Genomic DNA, 5948 nt, shown 5'->3' on the forward strand with positions numbered 1-5948 from the left:
TTATAACACCGTCAACTACGTGTACAGTCCTCTAAAATCTGGTATATGACCTTTTGCCGCCTATTAATGGCCTTACACATAAATCACGTCGTCCGAAATGTCTGTGCAAGTTGCCAGTGGTCCATTCTTTCCACTCTCAATGTACTACGATCTCCTAAGTCGTTTTCCATTGCGTCATGACGTTATAACACCGTCAAATACTGGTACAGGGCTCTAAAGGCTGTTATATGACCTTTTGCCGCCTAATAAAGACCATATGCGTAAACCAGGTGGATCCAAGTGTCCATTGGCCTATTCCCACCCCTCTCAATGGAATACGACGTCCCAAGCGTTTTCCATTGCTTCATGACGTTATGACACCGTCAATTGCGCGTACATTCCTCCAAATTCTGTAATATGGCATATTGCTGCTTAATGAAGACCTTTTGCGTAAATCAGGTGGTTCCGAGTGTCTGCACTGGTTACCATTGCTTTTTTTCCTCCACTCACAATGGACTGAGAAGTCCCAAGTCGTTCCCCATTGCTTCATGATATTATAACCCCATCAACTGCGCGTACAGGCTACTAGATACGGTAATGTAGCTTTTGCTGCCTAATAAAGACCTTATGCGTAAATCACGTGGTTCCGCGTGACTGTACTGGTTACCATTGGTCTACTTCTTCCACTCTCAATGGACTAAGAAGTCCCAATTCATTTTTTTCATTGCGTCATGGCGTTATAACACCGTTAACTACGTGTACAGGCTTCAAAAGGCTGTATTATGACGTTTTGCCGCCTAATAACGGCCTTACAAGTAAATCACATAGTTCCACGTGTCTGTGCTGGTTGCCATTGGTCTAGTACTTTCACTCTCAATAGGCTACGACGTCCCAAGTTGTTTTCCATTCCGCCGTGGCGTTATAACACCGTCAACTACATGTATAAGCTTCTAAAGGATATGACCTTTTGCGGCCTAGTAACGGCTTTAAACGTAAATCACGTGGTTCCACATATCTATCCAGGTTCCCATTAGACTAGTCCTACCACCATCAATATACTACGACGTCCCAAATCGTTTTCCATTGCGCCATGGTGTCATAACACCGTCAACTACGCGTACATTCCTCTAAAATCTGTTATATGACCGTTTGCCTCATAATAATGGCCTTACACATAAATCACGCCGTTCCACACGTCTGTGCAGGTTGCCATTGGTCTAGTCCTTCCACTGTTAATGTACTACGACTTCCTAAGTCGTTTTCGAATGCGTCATGACGTTATAACACCGTCAACTACGCGTACAGTCCTTTAAAATCTGTTAAATGACCGTTTGCCGCCTAATAAAGGCCTTACACATAAATCACGTCGTTCCACATGCCTGGGCAAGTTGCCATTGGTCTAGTCCTTTCACTATCGATGCACTACGACGTCCCAAGTGCTCTTCCATTGCGCAAAAGCTTTATAACACCGTCAACTACGTGAACAGGCTTCTAAAGGCTGTTAGATGACCTTTTGCCGCCTAATAATGGCCTTACACATAAATCACGTCGTTCCAATGTCTGTGCAGGTTGGCATTGGTCTAGTTCTTTCACTATCCATGGGCTACGACTTCCTAAGTCGTTTTCGAATGCGGCATGACGTTATAACACCGTCAACTACGTGTACAGTCCTCTAAAATCTGGTATATGACCTTTTGCCGCCTATTAATGGCCTTACACATAAATCACGTCGTCCCACATGTCTGTGCAAGTTGCCCGTGGTCCATTCTTTCCACTCTCAATGTACTACGATCTCCTAAGTCGTTTTCCATTGCGTCATGACGTTATAACACCGTCAAATACTGGTACAGGGCTCTAAAGGCTGTTATATGACCTTTTGCCGCCTAATAAAGACCATATGCGTAAACCAGGTGGATCCAAGTGTCCATTGGCCTATTCCCACCCCTTTCAATGGACTACGACGTCCCAAGCGTTTTCCATTGCTTCATGACGTTATGACACCGTCAATTGCGCGTACAGTCCTCCAAATTCTGTAATATGGCATATTGCTGCTTAATAAAGACCTTTTGCGTAAATCAGGTGGTTCCGAGTGTCTGCACTGGTTACCTTTGCTTTTTTTCCTCCACTCACAATGGACTGAAAAGTCCCAAGTCGTTCCCCATTGCTTCATGATATTATAACCCCATCAACTGCGCGTACAGGCTACTAGATACGGTAATGTAGCTTTTGCTGCCTAATAAAGACCTTATGCGTAAATCACGTGGTTCCGCGTGACTGTACTGGTTACCATTGGTCTACTTCTTCCACTCTCAATGGACTAAGAAGTCTCAATTCATTTTTTTCATTGCGTCATGGCGTTATAACACCGTTAACTACGTGTACAGGCTTCAAAAGGCTGTATTATGACGTTTTGCTGCCTAATAACGGCCTTACAAGTAAATCACATAGTTCCACGTGTCTGTGCTGGTTGCCATTGGTCTAGTACTTTCACTCTCAATAGGCTACGACGTCCCAAGTTGTTTTCCATTCCGCCGTGGCGTTATAACACCGTCAACTACATGTATAAGCTTCTAAAGGATATGACCTTTTGCGGCCTAGTAACGGCTTTAAACGTAAATCACGTGGTTCCACATATCTATCCAGGTTCCCATTAGACTAGTCCTACCACCATCAATATACTACGACGTCCCAAATCGTATCCCATTGCGCCGTGGCGTTATAACACCGTCAACTACATGTACAGGCTTCTAAAGGCTGTTGTATGACCTTTTGCCACCTAATAACGGCCTTACACGTAAATCACCTGGTTCCACATGTCTGGGCAAGTTGCCATTGGTCTAGTCCTTTCACTATCAATGCACTACTACGTCCCAAGTTGTTTTCCATTGTGCCATGGCCTTATAACACCGTCAACAACGCGCACAGTCCTCTAAAGTCTGTTATATGACCGTTTTGCCGCCTAATAATGGCCTTAGACATAAATCACGTCGTTCCACATATCTGTTCAGGTTGCCATTGGTCTAGTCCTTTCACTATCAATGCACTACGACATCCCAAGTTGTTTTCCATTGTGCCATGGCCTTATAACACCGTCAACAATGCGCACAGTCCTCTAAAGTCTGTTATATGACCGTTTTGCCCCCTAATAACGGCCTTACAAGTAAATCACATAGTTCCACGTGTCTGTGCTGGTTACCATTGGTCTAGTACTTTCACTCTTAAAAGACTACGACGTCCCAAGTTGTTTTCCATTCCGCCGTGGCGTTATATCACCGTCAACTACATGTATAAGCTTTTAAAGGATATGACCTTTTGCCGCCTAATAACGGCTTTAAACGTAAATCACGTGGTTCCACGTATCTGTGCAGGTTGCCATTGGACTAGTCCTACCACCATCAATATACTACGACGTCCCAAATCGTTTTCCATTGCGCCATGATTTCATAACACCGTCAACTACGCGTACATTCCTCTAAAATCTGTTATATGACCGTTTGCTGCCTAATAATGGCGTAGCTAGAGTAGTACACCCTTTTAAACAGGTTTTAGGTTTTCGACGGTCAAATACCTATTAAAAAACGCTGCTTTTAGACTCCTAAAAAGTCTGTGACGTCACAGATTTCATCATGCCTCAAATGAGTAAACAAGTCACGTGACATCATTACGGCACTCGACAAAACTGCTGACATCAACAAACGCGCAAATCTGTTTGAATAGAAAGGGAAATAAAAAGTCTCAAAATTGTTCCGGATAGCGACAAAAACAAACGTATTGCTGGTATAATAAATGTCAAGCAACGATAAAAAGACAGCGCTAGATTGGTACACAAATTTTATGCTTTTCACGCTTTTTGGAGGTGTGGGATTTGCCCTAGCCCTCACCTCTACCGCAGTTGTGATGAAAAGTGCGAAAGAAGAAGAGTGCGAGAGTGCTATCAACGCTCTAGTAGAGAGAATTAAAGAACTAGAAGAGACTGAATAATCTTTGGTGGATCATAAAATAAATGCGAGAAATCTGCGCTGACTGTCAAAGAACTCTAGATGCCTACAATAGATGTGGTAGATGTCAAAGACGTCTGCGCGTGGGAGAGAAGGTGCTTTGTTGGTATTGCTACCAAGACTACGTCACTTACAATGGTGGCCACTGCCCTTGTGAGACTTTTTTTGTCCATGAGGCAAAGCAGGTTAGACCCAAAATAAATGGCAACGTTTAAGTTTGATGGTGAAACAGTAAAGGTGGAAATGTTATGTAGAATGTAGCCTGGCGCTGTTCACATAAACAAATGGACAAACTGCGACAAGAAGCTAAAGCCTTAGGTCTCAAAGGGTACTCTATGTTAAAGCGAATAGACCTTGTCGAAGCCATACGCAAAGTCAAGTATAAGGATGCGTCGACACAAACGGATGGACCGTACTGCGAGCCTTGTGCTAAAATTGCATGGGAGAAAAATCTTGAACAATATTTGAGGGATCTCGCTAAAAAACAGCGACGTGTCGCACATGATAGCGACTTGCTAAAAGATCAAGATACGGGAAAAGTGATCGAGATTGTGTAGGTGATCTAGTGTTTTGAATAATACACTAGATCTACGAATAAGCAGGTGGAGACTCTAAGTATCGCTGACATACTGCGCAGATTGAAGTTTTTTCATAAGCTCCTCTTTGGCCTCCTCACGCCCCTTTGCGACAAGCTGCTGTCGCTCCCGATCATTAATGGAATCTACGATCTTTCTCGTTCGTTGTCGGACCTGCTCCTTCAGCAACATGTAGCGTTGCTTCTCCTGCATGAATAGGCTGAACTCATAATCACTAATCACACCGTTCTCCACACCCTTTGATATGAGGTCGACAACGGAGTTCAACTTAGTCTCTGCTAAGAGTCTGATGCCCTCATGCTTCTTTGACTTAACGTCTAGCCTCTTTCCCGCATTCCGTAAACCTGCCTGCCCTAGTCCTACAGCGATTGTGATACCACCCATCGCCACAGCTAGTGGTACACCTATTCCGGACAGCATACTACCAATCCCAACACCTGAAGTTATAATACTTACAGCTAGCAATCCATGATCAGTGAATCTAACCCACGTACCATGCATCTTGAACTTTTTGGCGAGTTTGTCACGCTCTTTGATCTCACCACGCAAGTACTGTTCCACCTCCTCGATCTTCTTGAGTCTGTATACCTGACTTTCTTCAGGCTCATGCTCAGGAGCACTCGGTAAGCTCGGATATAACTTCATTATATCACTCATCTTTATTCTATGAGTAAATGCATCGTAATTCCGACGAACGAAACATTTTTTTCATGATGATGTTCGTCCGTCAGCATGAACTCCAGTCTGTCTGTTGAGCCTTTCAAAGGAAGGTAGATTGGAGTGTCAAAATTCCATGTAAGCATGTCTCCCCATGCGTTTAACTTTTTGGTGGGAAGCAAAGCAAGAATTTTTGATTTCTTTCCATCCACTAGCCAATGGTCTTCATCCAGCTGGGGGCAAACGAGTCTCAATCTTTGGTACACGTCAGTTTTGTAGAAGCTGTCATAGTCGCCTTTGGTAAAGTACTTTTTTGCAGGGTCGTAGGGTAGCCCCATAAGCTCCTGTAGTTTTCGATGGATTACCACAGTATACCCGTCACTAACCCTAAGCCTGCAGAGTCCATTTTTTAATACAAACAATTTGATCTTGTCCTCTGCCTGACTGTTGACGATGGTTGCCAAATCCTCTATCCTGTATAGACCGTTCATAATTTCAATTCTAGTTTCTGTCTGATCAGGCTCTGTCCTACGAATGACAAAATCATTGTCGCTGTAAAAGTTCAGCCATACGGGCCTGATACTTATCGATTTTAGGGCAATTCTCGTGTCCTGCCCCAGGTAATCGTCAAAAATCGTAGGCTTCTCTATATCCGTGACATACAGCTGTCTCATGTTTATTCTTAAAGAAAAGATGAGCATTTACTCATACAACCGGA

Source organism: Hydractinia symbiolongicarpus, chromosome 10 (assembly GCF_029227915.1).
Source record: "Hydractinia symbiolongicarpus strain clone_291-10 chromosome 10, HSymV2.1, whole genome shotgun sequence".
In the NCBI taxonomy this organism is placed as follows: domain Eukaryota; kingdom Metazoa; phylum Cnidaria; class Hydrozoa; order Anthoathecata; family Hydractiniidae; genus Hydractinia; species Hydractinia symbiolongicarpus.